General features: G+C 36.5%; 3 pseudogenes; all 3 read right to left on the bottom strand.

Moving 5' to 3' along the window:
* Positions 1-14049, bottom strand: part of LOC106834040 (mitochondrial transcription rescue factor 1-like) — an 85512-nt pseudogene extending 71463 nt beyond the window's left edge.
* A 3541-nt stretch (positions 14050-17590) lies between these two features.
* On the bottom strand, positions 17591-18605 carry LOC106834039 (rho GTPase-activating protein 17 pseudogene; annotated as a pseudogene).
* Positions 18606-18726: 121 nt separating this feature from the next.
* Positions 18727-20188, bottom strand: LOC139039741 (rho GTPase-activating protein 17 pseudogene; annotated as a pseudogene).
* Between the last annotated feature and the right edge of the window lie 6448 nt (positions 20189-26636).

Raw genomic sequence — 26636 nt, 5'->3', positions numbered from 1 at the left:
GAGCAAAATTCTAAACATTATTGCTTGGGAGCATATAATAGGTCTCATTTTAGCCAAAGGCTTTTACTAGTTGGATTTACTTTAAAACAATTCTAAGGGTTATTAGCACTCATAGCTAATCACCTCACAGAATTATGTTATGGTGCCAAAGTAAACACCTGTCTATTAGTTTGCCTAATAAAGAGGCACTGCATGTTTTGTAGACATTTCACAGAAATGTTCAAGGAGCTAGCCAGTCCTTTGATACATATGGTTTATCCTAAAGTTTGTATGAACCTTTCCTGCATTTACCAGTAACTTTGTGTCATTATTACTACAGCCAATCTCTGTTGTGTGACTCTGCAGAAGTCTTCTAAATTGTGAAAGTTAAAAAATTGCTTGATATAATGACCTTAACTTGTAGTGGAGTTTTGTGCTATTTACATACTAATATTTTCTCCCAGACACAATATATAGTTAAGCAGATTTTTACCAATGTATAAAAATTGTAATGTTTTAGTATGAAAAACCAAATATTTTAATGTCTAGCAATTGTCCACTTACAAATAGATTGAAACAATTGATATCCAGAGACTAATTCATGATCTTAAAAGTCGATTAATTATAGTAGAAAAAGTAAAAGACATATTAATTCCTGTGGACTACCCCATACTTCTTAAATAACAAAATTTAAGGTAATTTTCACACTTTTAATAGATTATCACTTCTTTACAATAATTAGGAAAATATTGACCATTGACAGAAGTATTTAAGTATCGTGCCACACCACGTAATTCTGTGAATGACATTTTATATATTCAGAGCAGAAATTCAAGGACCCACAATTACCTTTTCCTCTAACCTTGGGGATGAATGTTATGCTTAAGACCAAATGATACATCTTTCTTCACTTTGAATATCACGAAAGCAAGCTTTTCTGCTAACATAAGCAAATTGAACTCAGATTAAAAATATGTGTAAGCAAAATCTCAGAATCATATTCTTATTTTGCTTAAGTCAAGAACTACCCAAGATACTTAATTTTTATATTATTATAGACATATATGTATGTGCATGTATACATATAGACATAAATATATATGTGTGTATTTTTTGCTAAAGAAATATAATTGACCGTGTCAGGTAGAGCATTTATTCTAAAGTAATAGAGGCTTATATCAATAACTTGCGATCTTAACCTCTGTAAAATAATTTGTTATTCTGGAGATTCTTAGAGGTTACTTTCTAGTATCAGAATTTAAGAAGTACAAATGTATAATACCATTTGATCACAACACTTTCACTTTACTTAGAAATCTTTAAAAAAACAGAGTTTGTGGGGCTGGCCTGGTGGCACAGGAGTTAAGTTTGCATGCTCCGCTTCAGCGTCTGGGGTTCGTGGGTGGGATCCCGGGCATGAACCTACACATTGCCCATCAAACCATGCTGTGGCAGAGTCCCACATAAAAAATAGAGGAAGATGGGCACAGATGTGAGCTCAGCGAAAATCTTCCTCAAACAAAAAGATTGGCAAGAGATGTTAGCTCCCAGCCTATCTTCCTCCCCCAGGATCACCCTCCAAAAGAAAGAGTTTGAAATAATGAAAACTGAGACATTTTTGTATTCTTCTTGAACCCACCTTAAAACAATTTTACAGCTGTACAGAGTGATAAAAGCAGTCAACTGTATTTTGAAGACATTCTGGAATTAAGCTTCCGTGTTATACAAAATAAGATATTTCAAGCCCTGCTGCTCAGATGGACCATCACATTAACACAGAATAAAATTACTAAACAATTATGAAAATGTGAAATTAGCTCAATGATCTGCTTTTTTACTTTCACCAAATATTATCCAATGTTAATATTTTATGACTAAGTAGACTACCAAATTTTCAGGATAGTTACTAACTCATTAAATCCTTCGGTGTGATGTAGTGTCTGTGTGCGTGTGTGTGTGTGAAAATTAGTATAATGTGATGGGGCTTGAGTTCAGGTGTTGGGGAATGAAATCAAGAGGCTATGCACAGAAAGAGGTGAGCAGAGGAAGACAAAGAATGAGAAGGCAAACAGGGAAGCTGTGGTTTATAAAAAAAATTTCCAAACTGGGAAGCCCCAAGTGGAACTCTCTGTGTCTTTTCTTTAACTGCACATCTGTTCATCATGCTATATTTGTGTTTGCATTTATGTGTATTCAGCTGTGTATATTTGTTGATGGTGTTATAAATGACAGAAATCTCTCAGAAGAAGCTGTTTCAGAGATGAGGATGTGCACTAGGAAAGCTCCCGTTACTGCTGACCCTGAGGCATGTTCTTCTGTGATCCCATAAAGTTGGGAAACGTGTGTGGCAGAGCATCATTTTAACCACTCAGATGTGATCCCACGTGTCTGAATGGTTATGTTTAAAAATTTTTTTAATCTCTGTAACAGCAGCTAACTTCTATTTGAGCTAACTATAATTGCACTGTTTACCAGGAAAATATGAATTTTGATTGAGTTGGCTTTGTCAGATTAAAAACACAAGTTAAAAATACTCATAGATAACTATGAAAAAGGTAAAAAAAAGAAAAAAGAATAGAATAAAGGAAATCAATCCAGAGGAGTAAAGGAGAGGAAAAAGAAACAAAGAAACATTTTGAAGGAATAAAAATACGGAATATAGAATACCATTCTCTATTTTTATCAGTGAAAGGAAAGCAGTAAAGATAAATAAAAGAAAAATTTTTCGTTAAGATAGAGAGTCCCAGTTTGGACAACATATATGATAACTGGAGTACAAAATCCAGCCGCTATATACTCTTTACAAGAGTAATTACAGGCAGACTCCCAAACCAAACTCCCAAATTAGGCAACTTTGGATGAAATAATGCATTATTGAAAAAGAGTTCGGTGTCATTTCTGTTTCTCAGGAACGAAGAGACGGGTAGATAATTAGCAAACTATGAAGGAATTGAACAACATGATTAAAAAGTCACATTTATAGAAACTCGCACCCATATTCCTGTTTTACAGAGCACATGTGAAAGATTAATAATGGACTAGATGCCAAGAGAAAGATTCAAGGGGTCTTAGTCTTTGAGCAGCTGAAACAAAACCAAGAAGTGCCTTTCTTCGTCTTGTTTTATAAGAAAAATGAACAATATTGATTTATAAGCCGCTGTTAATTAGATTTTCTGATATTTCCAGCCAAACTATTCCTAAAATAAATATACCAAATGTGGGATAAGACATTCTTTTGCTACAGCGTTTGCTTCTGTAAGTCTTATAGCAATTCCTGGAGGTATTTAATATGTCTTTCTAAATATGTTAATATTATAGTAAGGTTGTTAACTTTTCCTCTGGATATAAAGATTTTGAGTGATTTTCCCTAAACACACTTTTCTCATTAGTTTCTTGATTTAGTTGATATTAAAGGAAACGAATGCGCATGTGTGCATGTGTGTGGCATCATAGCAGAAACATTTGTATATAATGTAAGAAAGGAGAAAACTGGACAGGGTGAGGGTTTCAAGCTTGTAGGTAACAGCTTTTTATTTAAAAGACGTGATGAAATCTGTCAAAATCTTAGCATTATTTAAAGCTATGAGTATACTCATTATATTAGTCTCTGAATTATTTTTTTTAAATTGAAGAATTTTGTTAAACTTCGAAGAGTTTTATAATGACTTCTGCCATTATAAATAGAAAACATGAGCATTCCAACCATTATGCTAAACATATGGATTCTGGACATTCAAATAATTTCCAATTTGTGTAGTGTCAGAGTCTCTAACCAAAGAAGACCAGAACTATCTGAACAGTAATAATGGCGAAAGGATGATGTATTATCTCTTTCATTCTTCATTTTTTCAAGCTCCTCCTCCAGACAGAAGAAATGCCGGATTGTATAAAATTAGCAAATGTATCCACATAAGTAACAATGTTTATTTAAGAAACATTGTGCTGCTTTTGTTTGCAATCCGTATTTATAATTCTTGGGTTAACTGCTGATTTCCAGATAGATGGACTCTACTGAATAGATTTGGCCAGAAGGCGGTGCGCTTCTGTCCGTGGTGCATCTTCTAAAGAACAGTGAGATGTCTGTCTTTGGTGAGGATTGTGTAATCTGGTGATGTGACATTTCCGACTAGTTGAGTTATACCAATTTTGTCTATGCCTTGTTTGTTGAGAGTTAGATTATTGTTTATTCTTCCTTTTCTTATTTAAACAGATTTCTTTCTATCCTGGGGCTACAGAAAGTATAACCCTTTTATTATCATATAAAAAATGACCACATTTACCTCACGTGTAAATACCTTGATTTTATATAGAATGGCAGATATTTTTTATCATATATAATAATTGTATGAAATATTTTTGTTACTTATTTTTCCACTTTTTTTAATACATGGTAGCTCCCTTTGTATTTTCACTTTTCTTTCTTTTAAGTTTTGAAACATTGAGGAAAAAAATGGAGTAGGCTAATGGGACCCAACCCATTCGGATGGCACTTGTTCATTTGGCACTTGGTTGGTGGTTCTCTTTATTCTCTTTTAAATCTCAGAAGAGTTCTACTACATTTTTGGCTATTTCCGGACGTGGATATTTGGAAGAGTCCTGGATAATTGCGCTGTAGAACTATTTGCACTGTTTCCTCTGCATTGTTTTTAAACTTAGTCTGTTAGCATCTTTTATTCATTTTATTTAAACTTCCTTTTTTACGTGAAGGAGAGTCTTTGATATAGCTCCAAATTTAAGATGATCTGCCTAGATTTGTTTTTCAAGCAATGCTTTAAGATGTACTTCACATAAAACACAACTCACCCACTTAAGTGTACAACTGGGTGGTTTTTAGTATATTCACAGAGCTCTGTAGCCATCACCACTGATTTCAGAATATTTTCATCATGTCACAAAGAAACACTGACTCCTTAATAGTCACTCCATTTCTCCCTATTCTTAGCCTCTGTCAACTGCTAATCTGTTTTCTCTTTCTATAAAGTTTCCTATCCTGGACATTTCATATAAATGGACTCAACAATATGTGGACTTTTGTGACTGGCGTCTTTCAATTACCATGATGTTTTCAAGATTCATCCATGATGTATCATACACCAGTACTTCATTCCTTTTTATTACCAAATAGTATTCCCTTACATGGATATACCACATTTTATTTAGCCATTTTGTTTAGTTGATGCGCAATTGTTTACACTTCTTGACTATTATGAATAATAGGTCTATAGACATTTATGTATAAGTTTTTGTGTGAACATATGATTTTACTTTTCTTGAATACTTGGGTCATATGGTAACTGTATAACATTTTGAGGTACGGCCAAAATGTTTCCTAAAGTGACTGCCTTATTTTACAACTTCGAAACCAATATATGAGAGTTCCAGTTGCTCCACATTCTTGCCAACATGTGTTATTATTTACCTTTTACAGACTAGCCATCCTAGTGGGTGTCAGGTAATATCTCATTGTGGTTTTGGTTGGCATTGACCCAATGACTAATGATGTTCAGCTTCTTTCCATGTGTTCATTGTTGTTTATGTATCTTTGGGTAAATGTCTATTTAAATTATTTTCCCATTTAAAATTTTCTTTTTTGGTCTTTTTATTGTTGAGTTATAAGAGTTCTTTATATACTTTGGAAACTATGCCCCAATCAGATATATAATTTGCAAAAATTTTCTTCCATCTCTGAGTTGTCCTTTTTTTTCTTGATAGTGTTTTCTCAAATACAAAATTTTACATCCTAATTACAATTTATAGATATTTTCTTTTGTTGCTCATGCTTTTGATATCATATCTAATAAAATATTGTCAAATCCAAGGTCTTGAAAATTTATTCAAGTTTTCTTTTAAGAATAGCTCTTACATTTAGATACTTGACCTGCTTTGATTAATTTTTGCATATGGTCTGAGGTAGAGGTCCAATTTAATTCTTTACCTGAGTATCTTCTTTGTAGAACTCTTACACTTTCTTTGTAAAATTTATTTCTACTTGACTCTTCGTAATGTTATCATAATGGAATTTCTTTCATAAATATATTTTGGGATTGCTTATTGCCAGTGTATAGAAATACAATTGATTTTTATCTATAGACCTTATATTCTGCAACGCTGCTGAATTCCTTTATTAGCTTTCATACATTTTTGTGTATGGATGCCTTAGGGTTTTCTGCATTTAAGTTTACTTCATCTGTAGTAGAGATAATTTTAGTTCTTCTTTTTAATCTTTTTCCCTTTTGTTTCACTTTCTTGCCTGATTGTCCCACCCAGAACCTCTGGGACATTGTTGAATAATTGTGGTCAAAGTGGACATCCTTGTCTTGCCCCTGAACCTAAGTGGTTAAGTTCGCACGCTCCGCTGCGGCGGCCCAGGGTTCGGATCCTGGGCTTGGACATGGCACTGCTCGTCAGGCCATGTTGAGGCGGCGTCCCACATGCCACAACTGCAAGGACCCACAACTAGGAGATACAACTATGTATGGGGGGGTTTGGGGAGATAAAGCAGGAAAAAAAAAAAAGATTGGCAACAGTTGTTAGCTCAGGTGCCAATCTTTAAAAATAAATAAATAAATAAATAAAGTATTGCATTTGTTGATATAATAAAGCATTACATCTTAAAAAAAAAAGGAAAACACTATTAAGTGTCATGTTAAATGAGGATTTTTCATGGATGCCTTTTATTGGTTTGAACATTTTTATCATGAAAGATGCTTGATTTTATCGAGTGCTTTTTTTTTTGGTCTATTGAGATGACCATAAATTTTTCTTTTCTTCTATGTGTGTGTATATATATATATATATATATATGGCATATTACAGTGATTGATTTTTGTATCTAAAGCCAACCTTGCATTACTGATATAAATTTGATCGTGGTGTATTATCTGCCATTTGGCTATGGTGTATTATCCTTTTAAAATGTTGCTTGATTCAGTTTGCTAGCATCTTATTGAGGATTTTTACATCTGTATTTGCACAGGACATTTGCCTGTAGTTTTCCTCTCTTGTGGTATCTGTCTGGATTTGGTATCAGGGTAATACAGATCTCGGAGAATGAGTTGGGCAGAGCTATCTCCTCTTCTATGTTTTGGTTTAGTTTGTGAAAAGTACATGTTAATTCTTCTTTAAAAACTTTTATTAGAACTCGCAAGTGAAGCCATCTGCACCTGGACTTTTCTCTATGGGAAGGTTTTTGATTACTAATTTATTTTGACAATATTTGCCAGTAATCTTGTTACGCTTATGGAGAAGCTAATTTTGGAAGGTTTTATTCTGCCGTTCTGGAAGTGTGTCTTTTTGGATGTTATTTTGAAAGCAAAATGTCTCATAAAAAATTTTCACTTTTAGTGGACATTGGTAATTTCAATCTGCATCCCCTTTTAGATTTTAGGCTCTTCTTAGGTTATTTTCAGACTAGTCCTAAACCTAAATTTTCATGTATATTGAAGATATGTGTAAATAATGCATAGGAAGATTTAGAGATAGTGGTAAAAGGTAAATTGAGCACATCAATATCTCATTGTTTAAAAGAGATAGAAGATTTAATTAATCTATAAATATTGTGTTCTAATACATTTAAGTGGATGCCATGGTCTTCATTAGCTACACTATTTTTGTTAAAATCTGTCAAGATATTTTTCATATGAGTTTAGAATTAGTATTTTTTACTTGAATTTAGACTTTGTTTTCCTGAATATTTAAAGAAAAGTATATAAATGAATCATATGATATGGATTCCCTAATAAATTCCAGAAAAAAATTAGCTCTAACTATGATGATTCATATAAGTATACGGTGTTGTACCTTACTTGTCCACTTATCCTGGGTCCTGCGTATTGGTGTGGGGTTATAGTCTTGTAGCTCTACTGTGGACCATGTAACGTGAGAAATATTCACAGGTAATAATGCCATTGTTTTTCAGGGATCTTTTCTAATGAAATGGAACTATTTCACTACAATACTAAGAATACTGTACATGCAAATAGATGCCTAATGGATTCATGTGTCACTTATTCACGATGACCTGAAAGAATTAATGTTGTCACAGTTAAGTGAATCTCAAAATGCACATCCACGAATTTTTTGAAGGAGAATTGGGGCAAGTTTACACAGCTGAGGAAGCTGAAATTCATCAGACAGAATCCTATGCAAAGGAAGAATAGAAAGTAAAAGTCAAGTGTATGTAAAAGTATGGAGGTATAGAATAAGATATACAGCAATTACTTATGCCATTATTTTCACAGGCAGTTATTTAGAATAAATACAGAAAATTTAAAAAGCTACATCATGTATATACTTTAAACATAAATTTGTAATATCATCTCCAATTTTTAATACCAAGTACTCATATGTATTATCTACAGTCTTGTGATAATTCATTTTACATTTTTGATGTCTGGAGTTTTCACCTTATATTTCCAGGTTTCTTACCTTTAACTCTTGAACCATTAAGGAGATTTGAACAAGTCGTGAGTGACTCAGCCCCTCCCCCCTCAACAAAATGGCTCAGGTAAAATAATCATGTACATCTGACCTTTAAAATGTAATAATCTGGTGATTGCCAAAAGGCCAGGCGATGCTTTACTGCGCCGCTGCACTTTCCCACGCAATGCTCGGAACCTGGCATTTATGGAACTGCCGCGCGCTCGGGACGTCCCAATAGCAGAGGAGTTGTGTGGGTGTCTTCAACACAATAATGGATGTGTAAGTGCGCTGGAGAGTAAAACAGATCTTTTGAAAAAGAAGAGGGATATTATCATTTAATTAATTGGGTAACAATAAATAGAATTCATAAAGTTTTTATTTGCTGTGAATATACAAATTCATGTTCATCTTAGTCAAAGTAACCATTTAAGGAAATTAGTAAGAAAAATCTCATTCAAAAAATGTCAAAAGAGAATGTAAAATACTTTCTAATAATCCACATCTTATTGATTTTTCCACTTTCTTTATATAATATCACTGGTATGCTTATTTGGCAATAATTTTCCTCATAGTAGGCAAATGGGAGCTAAAAAAACAAAAACAAACAAAAATCTCACTAAAATGATTTTTGTGGACTTCATAGAGACATTATTTCTAATATGTTTCTATATTTTAATAAATTCAAATGAGAAAATAAGTGAATATTATTTAAAACTACAGTAAATGCTTTTAGCTGTGATAAACAACTTTAGAACATTTTCACTCATTGAATACATGTGCTGTGCATACGTTTAACCCTGGTGAATTTCTTCAAGCTTACAATTACATAGAACTTAACTTTGTGATATGCAATTTTACATATTATTTACATCTACATTTTAGTGTTTCATAAAAATTGTAATATCTGTGTCCAATTACATTATAAACATCACTATATTTTTTATGTTTAAACTTTTATACATTTATAGTTAATAGGAAGCATATTTTCAGCCGGAAGATTCTTCCTGAATTCACCAGATAATTATATAATATTTGTATTCATAATTGCATTTAATATTTTAATTTAAATACACTTTCAGAAAACATACATGATCATATTTCATTAAATTTAAAAATCAGTAAAATTTACTGACAATGCCATAGAAAATCTGAAAATTTTGGTTTTGTTCACTCTTTTTAGAAAAAATTGACCAATGACATCTTTCTGAAGAGACATTCACATAAACATAGTTACATACAAATATTTTTGAAAATTAATTCAAATTGTATCGTAGACCTAAAGGTAGGAGCTAAAACTGTAAAATTTCCCAAAGAAAATATGGCGAAATTCGCATGACATTAGTTTACTTAAAGCATGATCCATAAGATATAAAATTGATGAACTGGACTTCACTGCAATTAAAACTTTTAATAAAATGCCAATTGAAGCACAGACTGGGGGAAAATGATTGTAAATGACCTGTCTTATAGAGAACTTGCATACCAAACATATAACAAATACTCAAAAGTCAGTAATAAGTAAACAACAAACCCAATTAAAAACTTGGTGAGGTACTTTACCAGAGAAGAAATATACATGGCAAATGATCATATTAAATGATGCTCAAAGTCATTATTCATTAATGAAATGCAAAATAAAATATACTTATTAAAATGTCTTTGAAAATACAGGCAATACTAAGTACTGACAAAGGATATGGGACAGTTGGAACTCGCATATTGACAGGGGAGTGCCAAAGTATACATCCCTTAGGGACAGTTACTGATAAAGCTAGATATGCAGTCAGTTTATGACGCAGTAATCACACTTCCAGAAATTTGACCAAGTAACATGAAAACCTGTGTCCGCACAAACCTCTACACAAATGTGTGTAAAGGCTTTATTAATAATTGCTAATTACTGGGATCAACCACGTGTCCTTCAACTGTGAAATGAATAAATGAACTATGATACATTAAATCCCAACAATACACTACTATTCGTCCACAATAAGGAATGCACGATGGCTACCAACATGTGACAAGACAGTTGTATCTCAAATATTTTGCGCTAAGAGAAAGAATCCAGACTCAAAAAGCTACATATTGTGTGATTTCATTTATATGACACCCTTTCAAAGACAAACTTTAGGAAGAGATAACAGATCAACGATTGCCAGAGTCCGGAGGAAGGTGGAGTGCCTGCAAAGAGACATGAGAAATGTTTTGGACTGATACACTTCTCATATCCAGATTTTAGTGGTAACTATAAGACTGTATACTTTTGTAAAGATTCACAGACCTGGGCAGTTAAGAGTGTGAGTTTTACTGCATGTAGATTATGGCTTAAATTTTTAAATGGAAAACTCTATATTAAGTGTTCATACAAAGCGTGGCACGTGGCAAGTGCTCAATCAGTATAACGTAATAATGTAGTTGTCATCGATTGCACAAAAATATGTAAAAATGGATAAAGTTATGAAGATTAAAAAATAAAGAAACATTATCAACCAATTCTAATAAAAGTTGCTTTGCTGTCCTTCACTCTTTATTCAAAAACCTCCTTTGTAGAACCAATCTCTGAAATTGAAAAAGAATATTTCTCTGATGTGCATTTTAATTCATTATTTGAATAAAACAACATTATACTTTGCCCCAGGCATGTAATCTGTCATTAGCATAAAATTGATTTAAAATATATCCATGCAGAACGTGAACACTAGTGTTTAGCGAATTGTATGTATGGCTTTTTGAGTTACATTTATTAGAAACAGGTTTCTTTTGCCTTGTCAATATTCTTGAAATATCATCTTCATTGTTAAATCAAAATAATCCTAGAAGAATTAACAGGTAAGTTAAATCTGAAAGTAAATATTCCTTAAAACATCGTCTTAAGCAATATTCAGTATCTTTTAGTCTTTAAACAAAAGCCAAAGTAATCATTAAGGTAGTTTTTTTCAAAGTGTAGCACCAATACCAAAAGTATTATTGACTTTTTTTATTCAAGTTTCCAAAGCTTTTAATAAAATGTACAAAACCTCAAGACAAATATTCAATAGCAGTAAAAGTTACATAAATTTGCTAGGTAGGAATTATAGTTTCTGAATGTGCAATCTATAGCATTAATAGAGGAATTTTTGTTGTAACATTAAACCTTAACATAAATATTAAAAGCATTTTGGGGCTGACCCCGTGGCCTAGTGGTTAAGTTCAGTGTGCTCTACTTTGGCGGCCTGGGTTTGGTTTCCAGATGAGGGCCTACACCACTCATCGGCAGCCACGTGGTGGTAGTGACCCACAGACCAAATAGAGGAAGATTGGCACAGATGTTAGCTCAGGGCAAATCTTTCTCAGGAAAACATAAATAAATAAAAGCATTTTGAATAGGATGGTACTTTAGTTTTTTTAACTAGCATTATCATGGTATATCATTCTCTGCCCTTTGATTCTTAACTCATCTATGTCTTCATATGTAAAATGGGCTTCTTGCTTACAACATACAATTGGGTCCTGTTTTACCTATTCATTTAGCATCTGTTTTTTAGTTGATGTGTTTAGAACATTCCTATTTGCAGAGGTTATTAATATAGATTAATACCTATCATATTTCTATCTGTTTCTATTCACTGCATTTTTTGTTGCTTCTCCCTCTCCCCTTTTTTCTATCTTCTCCTATTTTAACTATTTGATATTATCCCATTTCTCTCTTACTTTAGCATATCATTTATATGTCTTTTTAAAAATATTTAGTGGTTGCCTTAGCGTTTACAGTGTATATCTCAAACAACCGAACTTCACTGTTGAATACCTGCACAGCGCCTCTCAGGTAAAGCAAGAACCTTATTAGAGAGTCTTCCCCCTCTCGCTCCCATCCTTTGTGGCCTTGCTTTCCTGCATTTCATGCATCTGTATGTGGTAATCGCCCAATACGTGCGTATCATTATTATTTTAACAAAGAGTTATCTTTTAGAACATTTAAAAGTAAGAGAAATGAAATATTTATTTCATTTTTATTTATTCCTCCTCTGGTGCTCTTCCTTTAGTCAGATCCAGCGCCGGATCAATGGAATTTTCCTTGTCCCTGAAGAACTTCTTTTAACATATCTTGCAGGGCAGGTCTGCTGGTGATGAATTCCTTCAGTTTTCATTCATATGTGGGGAAGCCTTTATTTCTCTTTCACTTCTGAAGGATAATTCTAGAGATAGAATTCAAGTTTGTTTTTTCTCTTTCAACACATTTTCTCCCCTCATTGCTTGCATAGTTTGTGTGAGAATTCCACTGTAATTCTTACCCTGTTCCCCCTGTAAGTAAGGTGTCACATCTCCTCCCCTGGCTTCTTTTAAGATTCTCTCTTTATATTTGGTTTTCTCGAGTTTGAATATAGTATGGCTAGGTTTGGATCTTTTTGATATTCCTCCTGTTTGATATTCTCCGATCTTCCTTGATAGATGATTTGCTGTCTGTTGTTAATTTTGGAAAGCTTTTGGGCATTATTTCTTTAAATATCTCTTCTGCTCCATCTCTCTTTATACTTCTTCTTGTATTCCACTTATGTGTATGTTTGCGTCTTTTGCTATTTTTAAGCCATTATGGATGTTATTTTTTCTTTTGTTGCTTTTTTTTTTTTTAAATCATTCTTTTTTTTTTTTTCTCTGCACTTCAGTCTGTAACGTTTTTGTTGATCTTTCTTACTCTTTACTAATTCTTTTTGGCCATGTTGAGTTTACCAAGAGCCCATTAAAGACATTTTTCATTTCTATTACTGTTTATTTGATTTCTACCATTGCCTTTAAAAAAAATTAATTGTGTGAGCACTGCCTTTGCATCGCTTCATAGCTTTCCCTCTTTCTGTTTACCTCACCCACCTCTTCTTGCACAGCCTTCTCTCTCCATTAGTGCCTTACCATATTAATTGGAGTATTTTTAATTCCTGGTTTCACAATTCCAATAGCTATTTCATATCCAAATGTGTTCTGATGCTTGTTTTTTCTGTTCAGACTGTATTTTGCTTTGCCTTTTGGCATGCTTCTTAATTTTGGGTTGAAAACTGGACAAGTTGTATCAGGTAATAGAACTGAGGTACATAAGTCATTGGTAAAAATTTATGCTAATTTGGCTAGTGCTTTTGTTGTTTAATGGTTAACATGTCTAATCGTTCTTTCAGCTTTAGGTACAAGAAGCTTCAACTTATTCCTCTAGTGTGTTTTGCTTTTGTCTCCTTTCTGATTCGGGGGTTCCCCTATACACTGCTCCTGAGGAGAGTCGCATCTTGTAACTCTTTCAGCCATAATCCCTGTCATTAAACCTGAGTCCTGTTGGAGTGGTGGTGTGGTGTTGGTCAGTAGGAGCGTCCTGTAAACTTCAAGTTATGTACCCATCTCTGAACAGCCCTGTGTCTCAGGGCGGTGGCTCTCATAAGTGTTTCTGCCCCTTCTCCAGTGGTTTAGATTTTTCTCCTCATGTCCTCCTCCTTTCTCTAACTGTAGCATTCCCAATCTATTTCTTCAAAGTCCTGTCTCCTGAGGAGACTGTCGTTGTTGTTTTGTTTTTTTACCTCCAGGAAGACGGGAGAGTCTGTAACTAGGAGAAATTCTCTTCCTCCAGGTGGGATATGGTTGCAGAGTGGCACTCCGGTGAGGTTCTTTCCTTGGAGTACAGGTCTCCGTCATTGTTAAGGCTCAGCTCATTCTCACGATGGTTACTTTTCCCTTCCCTTTCCAGTGCCACGAGGAGATCTTTCCCAAATCCTCACTATATGAATCTGGTGGGATTCTCAGAGGAAAAATTCACAGAAGAGTGGAGTCCCCCTAAAACAGGACACAACCCCCCTGCGAGACTGAGACCTCCAGCAGTTTCTCATACTTACCTTGTACCCTCCCCTGAATAATCTCTAGTGCTCCCAAATCAACCTCTTGTTGGCACCAGATGAGTTCTAGTAAATGTTGGAAATATTTATCCATAAAAGTACTCATCATAGAACAGACATATTGGTTATTATCTCAAATCAACATTGATGGGAGACTTTAAAAAGACAGCTGAGGTTATTTTTGTGTCAAGGATCACCTGTTAACAACTTAATCCTGGAAAAAATGTAAATGTGGGACATGACCAGGAAGCAAGTCCACAAGAACTGTTTGAGGATCTTGACACTGATTTTATCCAATTTCCCCTCTCCATAGGATTTGAATATGTTTTAGTCATTTTACGTCTATTTTCAGAATAGGTTGAAGAATTATTTTGCTAAAAAGTTGAAACCCTAAAGGTCGTTAAAATACTGCTTGATTTTACGTTGCAACTGGGGACATTTGAACATTTATATTATGTGATCAAGGCACACACTTTACGGAAACCATTATAAAAGAACTCTGCAACATGTTACCCTTACTTGAAAACCACACTGTCATCACCCACAATCTTCTGGAAAGGTTGAAAGACCCAATGACATCCTTAAATTAAAGTTAGTAAAACTTTCAGAAACCCTTGAATTTCTTTGGTCAAAGATGCTCCAGTTAGCACTAATGACCATACAGTCCACTCACTCACAGACACAAACATCATCCTCTATGAATTGGCGACTGAAATGTCTCTGCATTTAGAGATTTTTATCTTTTATGCTAGACTGTGGGCTGCTACATACAGACGTGGCAAATTATTGAAAGGAACTCATGAACTATACCCTATCCTCTCATCAGCAAGTTAAGATTGCCTTCTTTGTTCACGATCTTGAACAAGGATATTTGTCCTTGAACAAGGACATTTCATTTATTGGAAGAGACATCAGAGAAAAACTGCCCTTAAGCTTTCTTGGGGGCAACTTTGTCAGATCCTTTTAACAACAGTGTAGCAAGTTTCAGGGAGTCAATCCTTGGGTTTACATTTCACAACTACAGAAGCAATTTAGAATTGCACACCGCTGGAAGGGTATTCCCACAGGGGACCTCAAAGTGAGGATTTTCAGCTATCCTAAAGAAGCAACTCATCTTCAAAAGTGTACAGCTGACCCAAGATGTTCAGAACAAGCAGATGATGCCAGATAGTGGAGAGCTTCCCCTCAAGACATCAAACCTAGACTAACATCTTAGTCCTGTTTTGTTTCTTCTTTTCTTGCTTATAATCATTCTTCTTCTCATTTTCTATAGACCCCGGGTTTTTGTGCATCTATAATGACACTTTTTCTCCATTCTTATAATTTTTGGATCAAAGCATACACATTCTAACACAATTGTTAGATTATCCCAAACATAGTTACTGCCCTCAATTTTACCAGATCCCCATGATAAACATTTCTGGCCAATTCTGCTCTCATTAAATGATTACAGCTGGACAGTGTTTCCCTGGCAACTATATGGACAAATGACCATAAATAAATAACCTGTGACTTTTCTAGTGCCACTCCCTCCAGGACAAAGAAAAGAATCATTACAAATCTAGTGATCAGATCATAGGCAATTGTAAATTTGAATTCAACAATGTTATTAGGGCAATAAGCCAAGCGTTTGCCACCTTAAAGGGACTAATAGAGACCCAAATATGTAACAAAGCTAATCGAAGTCTTTGCTTCTGACTGTGTTGTGAACAGCTTCTTTTTTTCTGCCTCTCTAAGTTCCCCCAGTAAGCACTACTTCATTTGTAGCCAAGTTCCTGGCCCTGTTTGCCTCAGACAAGTACCTCATGAAATTTAGGAATAATATTTGAGGACTTGTCTATACACAGTGACCGTAATTCTGTAGATAACCAAGTCTAGCAATTCTGACCCAGGCACAATATTCGGAACAAAGTCGCTCTTGATTATTCAAACATTCTACTCGTGCAAATTACCAATTCATTTTTTAATATGAACAATCAGAATACTGTCCTCACTGGTGCCAATCATACAAATAGAAAATACTGAAAGAAACTTATCAGTAACTGTGACAGAAGTTATTAAAGGTGTCACCTCTGCCCTAGATGGAATATAGGTCAGTCTGAACTCATTGACATGACTAATGACATGGACAATTGCATTGCACTTGATTTCTTGTTGGCAAATCATAATGACATCTACACCATTGCTGATACTTCTTGCTGAATTTGGATGAATGAAACAAGCAAAGTAGAACAGGCTAAAATTGCCTTAAGGAAGAAAATGCTTGGATGTCTAAGTTTGATCCTCATGGCCTGTGAGATGTGTTCTTTTGGCCTGGGTTGGGAAGTTTGGGTTCCTGGTTGCAAAGCGTCTTACACAGACTATTAATTATTGTTTTTGTTATAGCAGTCATTATGCTGTTTCATTGCATTCTATCCAGAATCTTAAATGCTTCTGTGCAGCTTCCCTCTTGTTAGATGATTACCATGACGACACAACAACAAAATGGCCAAGAAGAGCCTGTCATACAGTTGCATAAGGACACAATGTACAATCCTCAAGCAGTGAAGATCCGGATCTAGCCTTCCTCCAGTTGGTAAACATTTTGCGAGTGACAGCATGATCAAAAAAGGGCCTGAGAGACTGAATACACATACAAACAGTGGCTGGATCAGATATGACAATGGAAACTCTGACCCACAACCTCTGAAGGAACTAGTCCAGGAAGACAAACTACAACTTGTGCAGAAATTGACCCAGAATAGTATGGCTTCCTGGTTGTTTCGCACTTTCCAACTGAGGAGCAACTAGTGAAAGCCAAGTCAACATCAAGGGTTCCGGTTTGAGGAGGTTGGGGAGAAACAGCCTATACAAAATGACTTTGCAGCAAGACTGAAGGAGAGAAGCCTCCTTCCTAATATATAGGAATGAAAGCACAAGTAGAAGGAAGTAGATAACTTACAATTAATTTATTTTATTAGATAAATAGTTAACATTGTTTCTTATTCATTTCAAATTGAATTCAGCTGTTGGTTCTACCTGCATTTAGAGCTGCGACTAAAGATTCTTAAACACATCTCAGCAATAATGCTCTTTCCAGTCGAGGTATTTTGTTTTGCTTTTGTTTTTGGCATGCTTTCTTTCCCACTTAAAGAAAATCAACTTCTTCAAGACACAAGTCATTTGGCTTTAAGAGTCAGCCCCTGCTTTCTCCTCCAGCTGGGCAAAAGGCAAGTTCCTTCATGGTAAGGTCTTCTTCTTCCCTTTAATGAAAGGTTTTCATTGTTTGGTCTGTGAAGATAAATGTTTGCTTGCCTGTGTTCCAGTTGCCAGGATAGAGGTCAAGGGCTAGTAGGTGGCTTTCTTCATGAGGCTGTCCTGTCTGTATCATTGTCCATATCCAGCAAAACGCAGATGGGCAATCTTTGCTTGCTGAGTATGAGTGCATTTCAAGGAAAGATGCTGCCAAGTGCTTCTAAAAACCTAGAATTGTCACCAACTATTATAATTTCAGTTCTTACTAAATATGGAAGATCATATATCCATTACTATTTGGAAAGCTGTCAGTGCTGTGTTGGTGATGTTGCCAACCCCAGCTGAGTGGGCATCAGTAGGATGAGGGGGTGGAGCACACCGTATCAGTGTCTTGGCTTTGGTACTGGTCTTAGTCTTAGTAAAGTTCCACTATGTAGCTGCACAGATTCAAGGATACTTGTAGCTTGGGTCTAAGAAGCTCAAAGTCCATGATTGTCCTCTTTGGGTAGGATATGGGGGGCACTGGACTTTGGGGAAAAGTGTGAGAAGGCTGCTTAAGTCCATGCTCCCTGGGCAATGCCAAGGGGTTGGAGGGCCCTGACTACCCAATTTGGTATGTATTGGAGTCTGGCCTAGGTTGGGGCTGTGTCCATGGGTGATTGTGAGCTTGGATAGGAAACAGGCTGCTGGAGTACCTGCAGCGTGCAGAGGGCTGGGAGGCAGCAGAGGGCTGGCCTAGAGCCAATCCTCTCCTGAATGCAAGGGGAGGACTTCTAGTGCATGTTTTTGGTGAGAAACTGCTGCTAAGATATTCTCAAACATCTCTGGTCCCCACCATAACTAGAAGGGGGTTTTCTTGGTTTCAGGGTGACTGGAACATATTTTTAATAGCTCAGAGCAAAGTGTGGATGCTAAGACCAGAGAAATTTTGTGCTGGGCTAACAGAAAGAGGATGGGAGCCGCCAGCTACCTGAGCCTGATTTTGACCAATAGTCATCTGACTCGGCTGTCTCTCTGGTGTGGGTACAGCTATAGATACAAGTCCCTGGGTTTCAGAGGACTGCCATAGTCCAAGCTTGGCCACTGCTCCAGTGTGTCCATGGAGTTAGGGAAGGTCCTATCCATTGCACCGCTTTCAGCCCTAGAGCTGTGGGAGGGTGTTCTGGCCCAATGAAGCCAAGGTGATGTGACCTACTGTGGGTGGTAGTGGTGCCTGGAAAGCAGGGTCATGTGTTTTCTTTGAGTGTCACCCTAGAAAGCCATTAACTTCACATCTAAAGTGCTCCTTCTTAACCAACTCCCCTTTCATCACTGCCATGTTGGTTCACTCCTTCTCCATGGTCTCTGAGTTAGAGTCATTTCCAGTGTGGGATGAGAGACTGTAATTTGGACGGCAGAGGTACAAATGCTTCTGAGACATTAAATTTCACCTTTTAGAGAAGAACCACTTGGCCTGCTCAATGATCAGTTCAATCACTACAACCGTGTGAATGGATGTGGTTACAACCATTTCAGCAAGCATTCCTTCATTTGGAGCCCATACGTTAGGCGCTAAAATGATTGCAGTGCTGATGGGAACATTTTATTAATGCTGCTGCTACAAGCAAGCTCCACAAGGGACTTGATTAAATACCTAATTAAGAGAATTTTGTGGTGGCAACTTCTGACATGTTCTCCACAAACCTTGAAGTTTTTTTCTTAATCCTGCACACTTGCAACTTGTGTCCATTATTCTTACCGATTAAAAGATATGAAAATTTCAGGCGATTCTCGTTAAAGCGACTGCTACAGCATGGGGGTCTGATGAGAACTCGTCCAGGTGAGAAGCAGAACAGTAGAAAGCAGCTCTCAACTTCTTTACCTTGGAGGCCCCAACCCCAAATAAAAAATGCCCTTCTCCTTCATGTTAGTCTCCACGAGCAGCAACGGACCCAGGCTCAACCAGAACTCACTCATTCTTTCAGAGCGGTCCCACGAGCTGGTGCTCTACTCACCCACCTTGATCAACCACATGTGAGGGAGGGCCCTTCCTGAGACTGCTGATGCTCTTCCGCGGTAATGTGCATGGCCTCTAATAATGAGACAAAGTTTGAGGCACTGTTCTTCTTTGGCTGTGCAGTTGCACATGTCTGCTTCTAATTGATCCTGGCACTGTTCTACTTTATTTCCTACTTCAGCTGTCTCCTTCTTTAATGTATATATTTTTGATGGAAGCCCCTGAAAGTTGACTTCTGAAGATTTGTGAGCTTAGTTCCACCTGGCTCTAACCGAATTCCAGTCTAACACCCATCTAAAGAGCTGTTTTCTCCGTTTCTGGATGATTAGGCATCTCTACCTCTGCTATGCTCTACAGAAAGTCCACAACCTCTTTCTCAACAAAAGACTTCATGCTGAGAAAATTCTAGAACCAGTTGATTTTCAGCATCTCCATGTGTCCAGCATCTTCCTCAAGAGGAAGTCTTCTAGCTGAGCTGATGCTTCCTGCATGTTCTGAGTAAGAGTTGTCAAAGAGTGTTTCCTCTCCTCTGCTGACGTCGGTGCTGTGCTGGCCCTGGAAGCACACCATCAGGCGCTCGTGGGAATGGTGGCACGTTGACTGCACCATGTCTATGTGCAGGTTGAGCTGCAACATCTTCACGGAGGACTTCTGTTTTCTCAGATCTGCCCATGGTTTGCTTGGCCAGCTGCCTCGTGTGGTTGAACTTCATCACTGCAGCAGTGGCAGCCTGCCCTTAGGGGCTGGGACCCCACAGGGAGGGGCAGCAACAGTGGCTCTTCAGACCATGTGTCATGTGTCACTTCCAGTAACACATCCCTACTTCCTTTTTATGTTTCTGTTTCTGCCATCTTAGCTCAAGTTGACCTCTGGTAGGATCTCCAAGTTGAATTTGGCTAAATCATCACGTTAGCTGCATGGAATTCATGGAAGATGGTGCTTCTATCAGGTGAAATGTGGAAGTATGGAAACCTACGGAATGTATATGATATTACTTTAGTCTGACATTGATTGCATAATTCAAATATAAACATTTGTTATTCATAGAGTTTGAATCTTTGTAGGAGAAAATCATTTTATGATGTATATTGTTCTTTCCTGTAAGAAATAATTGTAGTCACTTAATTGCCATTTCTGGATGAAAATTTTAATTTGAAGTAGGTTATTGCCGAAGTGTGACCTTGAAAGCAACTAGTCTCTTTAGCAAAGGAAATGGTGAGATATGTGCTACTAAAATACAAATTTACTCTCTCTTCTTTTAAAGCCCCTTCTCAAAACCTTCCCATACAGACTCTCAATATACAGTATAAAAGTAAAAAGTCAATATTAAAGCGGAAGTTAAGGGATTTTGTGTCTGAAATATAACTAACTTCTATGCAGTCTATCCAATACTAACCAAACAGTTTTCAGTTAATACTGTCTCTAGTAATTACTCTATTGTTGCCACCAATGCCACTACTTTATGCATAAAACAAAGAGAACTTATGAGGGTTAGTTTCAGTCCTTATGTGACACAGAATTTGAATGGTCGTATGCAGTGGAGTAGTAAATATGCTTTACACAAACTGAATTGGTATAGAAGGAAATGATATGGATGCAAATCTGGGAAAAGATTTAGAGTCTGTTGCTATTTTGCAAGTTCAGCATTGCTGAGTAATGAAGGTTACTGGAGGAAAATTTATCAGTCAGTCCTTCAAGAATGAGGAATGGACAGTTAAATTGACAAAGTCTGCATAAAAAAGAATAAATTATTAATTCACACACCAAAAAGGAGAGGGATCTCGGGAAATATTTTCTAGGCAGCATTTTCACTGGTTCTCTTACAGTCATGCTAATTGTTGATTCACAGACCACATACCAATAGTATAGATTTTTATCAAAAATCACATTAATTTCATTATTTGTCATTTTTAACCTACACATCTGACAGAGTTTTATAGAGTATTTCCTTTCTATTAAATGTCTTTCCTGAACAAATTTTGGCATCACTTTTCACATAGTCAAATCAGCTCGAAAGTTTGTCATTTTTTTCAAATCACAGGCAACTTTGGTGGATTTTATCAAAGATAAGATGAACAACTACATCCTTACATCAATTTTTCAGAGGAAAAAAACATATTACAGTTGTGTAAATAATGTTTTGTTTGTCAAAAAGCATAAATAAATTGGTTTTCTATAAAGAAACGCGATAGTCCTCCTTAATAAAAAGATGCTATTGTTTGAGGACAAAGTACAGCCACTGGTTTTTGATTTTGATCCTATCTCTAATAGGAGATGCATGAGGAAAACTTCAAAGGCATGAGGAGATAGTCAAGTCTGCTTAACTCTATAAATCAAACAGAATCCTGTAGCTGCCTCTCATCACAGTGGGCCACTATCGAGTGTCTCAACTCAGCTCTGCTTTCGTGTGCTGTGAGCACCTTAGACACACATTCCATGACACGTTGTTTCGATTATTGTAATGTAAAAACATTTATAATATATGCTCATCTTACATTGCTATTTTCTTTGTTATTAAGTCTCACAATGCTTTTCAAAGTTTAAAAAAAAAAATCCTTGTTTGTGTTCTTTCTTGTGAATTCACTGAACTACATAATTGTCTGGCTCTTAGCTGCTGGCTAACTTGCACTGAAAGTGGACCTCTTTCCACGAAAGTGCAGAACCTCAGTGTACAAACAGTGTGCACAAAACTTACTCAACTTTTGCTTCCTTGTTTTCATTCAAATGATTTCAACTTGAAATATTGTGTATAATAAATCGTCTATTTGGAATGAGTCAGGGATAAATGATAAAATAGAATAAAAAACACTAGATTGATAGGGCAAACAGTTTATGTAACAGTAGAGAAAAGTTACAGGCACTGCTTAAGTAGATTTCATTGGAGACTCACGTTTTACGTTGATGTTTTAAAATGTCAGTTGTTTTGACCGTTACACATCTTGTGTGGAAGGTAGCTTGGGTCTTGCTGCTACTTTCCCACTATGGCAATATATTTTATTTTTAAGTAGTTATTTATTCCTTCTCTTGGGCTCAGTAGTTTTTTATTCGTCTACCATGGGCATTAAACACAACTACGTTTCCAGAATATATGAAAACTTCCCACAAATCAATGAGTAAATCATACAATTGGCAAAGTAATTTAATAAAGACTTCAAAAAGGAAGTTATACATTTTGCCAATAAGTCTATAAGTTATAGACTTATAGAAGCAGTCAGCATTATTACTTACTAGGGGAATGCAGATTCAAATATAGCGCTGTTGGGTGAGGAGTCCATGTTCTAGTCAAAAACCCATGTGTGATTGTTCAGGCCTGGCCATAGGCAGTTAGAAAGGCTCTACCTGGCAGGCCCCTTGGGGGAGCTGCCCGCCCTACATCAGACTTGGGGAACAGCCAGTCCACCCCCGTTTCTGGAGAGCTTTTCTGTCAAGGACTCAGCCTCTCTGGCTGGCCATGCTCTTATGCATATCTGCATTTCTAACCCACCTACATTCCAAAGATTACATAGATGGATAGGGTCATGAAAAGGACTGTGCCTTATTTCAGGTGGCATATTAGGTTTAATTCACCTAAAGAAAATTGACTTTACTACTATTTTCGGTAAAACATTGATTCATTCAACAGGTACTTGTCAGATACCTCCTGTCGCCCTGCACTATGTAATGCTGGGTCACCGGGATGACTAGGATCTGTCTTCCTGGAGCTTATGGTCTCCTGAAGAAGACAGTCATTAAAAGGATGCATCAAATGTGCTGAGTTTTATGACAAAAAGAGCAAACTGATTTATTTTCAAGAATATTTTTTAAGAAAAATATAAATGCCTCTTGAATGATTCTCTATTTTTGAATGAATAATTGAGAGTTCATAGAATAATAAAAACATTTATTTCGTGCTGTTGTCTTATAATAGTCTGTATTATCTTCTTTAAATGATAGATCCCAAATGTAATGTGATTATTAATCATTATAATTTTGTAACAATTATAGAAAATATTTTAATATTTACTTATTACATAGCTGACACTGTTTAAGTACTTTATATGGATGAACTCTATCTTTCTCAAAAATCGTTCGGTGAGGGGCCGGGCTGGTGGAATAGTGATTAAGTTCACGCGCTCTGCTTTGGTGGCCTGGGGTTTGCAGGTTCTGATCCCAGGCATGGACTTACACACCGCTCATCAAGCCATGCTGTGGCGGCATCCCACATGCAAAATAGGGGGAGATTGGCACAGATGTTATCTCAGGGCCAATCTTCCTTAAGCAAAACAAGGGAGATTGACAACAGATGTTAGCCCAGGGCCAATCTACCTCACCAAAAAAAAAAATCATTCTGTGAGACAGGTGCTAATCCTGGCCCCATTGCAGCAACTCTCGTTTCTATCTATAAGCTACCAGAATTTCCAAGCTTGATACTTGAGTGTTGACTCAATAATGTGATAATAATTAAAGTTATGCAATTTTAATAAATTAATTATTTTAGGCAGATACAAAGAGATTTTGAGAAATGATTATTTGACTGATTCTTCAAGGAATTTCAGTATTATCACATTGATTAGATTGTGAAAGAACAAAGGCAGAAACTTCGCTATGGTGAATGTTGTGATTCTCCATTGTCATTTTTATTTTGTTAAAGAGAAAAGCGCATCTTAGGAATCCAATTTTTAGAGGAATTGCCCTTTTTCTACCCTTGGTTATCAGGATGAGGTACTTTCTCTAAGAAAAATTGTGACATCTTTTAGCTTCTTTGTTCATTCCACAGGAGAATGATATACCCAGTCGTTAAATCTGGAAAAAATCACTGGACTTAATCTACAGAGCCTCTTCTTCATCGTCACAATTTCTTGTCCAGAACTGGGAGACCCGCCCTAAATCCTACTGCCCAAGGTCAGCTGGGTAAGTTAGCTCGTTTCTGGAGCTCGATGATAGAATTACTACTTCATCTAACCTAAGATTTAGTACGAATAACGTTGGCTATGTTGATCTCACTCTACCACTTGTTTGTATTGTTTTTAATTTTTTCAGATCCCGTGTAAAAGAGAAGCTATCCACTGGGTCTCGTTGAAGAACCTAATATACACATTATTTTTACACAATTTTCTACTTTTGAAATCCATTTACTAAATAAAATATGATTAAGTTGTTTATAATATTGTACCTCTGATGCAGTTGAAGCTAATAAATTACTGAGATTATCTTATTGGTATAGACCAATGTGCATTGCTATCATATTTGTTTACATATAAGAATGATGGAGTCAGTTTATTTTATATGAGAAGATGAAGGGTAACTGAATTACAAAATTTAAAACTTTAACTCCGGCCTTCATGTTTGAATGGACAGTAAATTAACAGCCAAGTTCTCAAATTTAAGCATTTGAATTCAGCCATGAACACAAAAAAGCTGGGTAAATCCAGATACCTTACAAATTACAATAATGATTTGAAGCCTCCATGAGTAAGCTAGGGAGATAAATTATTCAGTCTGACTTCCAAGGGAAACCTTTATAAATTAGATCCTGATTGAAGTTTTTTTCTTCTAAAATGGATTAAAAAGCAGCTTTTATCAAAAATTCAATTAGCACTCCTACTTTATGATGCTATCCTAATGTCATTTATGAAATCTTCTTTGGGAATATTCTCATCTTAAGGTAGATCAAATTCTTTCTTAATATGCAGATCTCAATTAAGATTTATTAGAAATTTCTTGTGATGAGACAAATTAAGGGTTTGTTGATATAAGTAAATGATTTATATATTGATTTACTTTGCACTGCACATCCTTGCTTTTAGCAGTAGGGGATGCTTATTTAAGGAGCTAAATTGCTCCGCAGGGTGTAGATGGAGCCAGGCGATGAACGGCTCCAATCAAGCCACCCACATTCTGGTGGCATGTCTGTGACTGTAGCATTATGGATGCCATTACCCCAAATGTGATGCTAATTGTAATCTCTGTTCTGAATCCAGGAGAATTTAAATGACTTTAGACTGGTAAAGGCTTATAGCAATGTTGAATCTCTATAATTTAACCACAGCAAGGCATCTCTTTATTCACATTAAAAGAGAATCACAAGACAGCTGACTATACTATATACATATGCACACACACGAGCACAGACAGTTCAGACTTGGGGTTTAGACATATTTCTTGCTCAATCTGGGAGAATTGAGGCTCAGGTCCTTTTGAAGGAAGACTGAGGATACTCCTCACTCCGAGGGGAGCATCCAGGCATAGGAGACTGAGCCCAGTGTGAGCCCTTACTCATTATTGGAAGTGCTGATTTGTCATAGGGCATATTGTCTGCCGTACCAGTCCTTGCCAGGGTCAGGACCTTGGGAGTCCGTGTGGGCCCCGGGACAAGAGAGTCTTATAAGAAAGTCCAGGAGAACTGGGGCACAGGTTGCCCTTCTTTGAGAATCCTCTAATGAAGCCCAAGCCGGAGGTAGCGGAGTGTCCCCCCCATCCTCTCACACGGGTCTTTAAAGGAAGGCCAGCAGCAGCCTGCATGAGGACTGGGCTGCATGGCGGAGCAGGAGAGTCACCGTGCAGAACCAATGAAAGACTGGAGGAGTCCCGTGGCCCTGTTGAGCAGAGACTGGCTGCACTGAGCTGCCCAGTGAAGAAGTGACTCTGGCTTTGTTTTTTGCTACAGTGCTGCAACCACACTTAGTAGCACAAGCTGTAAGAATAGCAGTTATCAGGGCCCATTCCCACGGGACACACACCCGAACCAACAAAGGCACAGGCATTCTTCAAGGGATTTCTTAGGGAGCCGAGATCCTGCTCACTGTGGGTGGGGCCTCAGCCAGCGAAAATTCCCCACCATTTCTGTCTAGTGAGGTAAGGTCAAAGGAACTTTGAGATACACATATAAACACTATGTAGTTTATTAATAATTAATGGAAATTAAGAAAATAAACCAGAAAATACGCAAAACTTACTTTTATTTCTAACTAGTACTATAATTTACGTATGACTTTATATATGTAAATTACTTTGAGGTGTCAATAAAATCGTGTTCCAATGTATCCCTTATGTATCTTCTCTTTCTCATTTCTCCTTCTTCTTTAGATATGTCCTCCTTCCTACTTACAGAGGCCACCTGCAGCGATATTAGCACACATGCAACGTGAACGACAACAGCACAGGCTTTCAAATGACATACA

Source organism: Equus asinus, chromosome 2 (genome assembly GCF_041296235.1).
Source record: "Equus asinus isolate D_3611 breed Donkey chromosome 2, EquAss-T2T_v2, whole genome shotgun sequence".
Taxonomy (NCBI): Eukaryota; Metazoa; Chordata; class Mammalia; order Perissodactyla; family Equidae; genus Equus; species Equus asinus.
The sequence above is the reverse complement of the archived record's forward strand: the minus strand, read 5'-3'. Positions and strand labels throughout refer to the sequence as shown.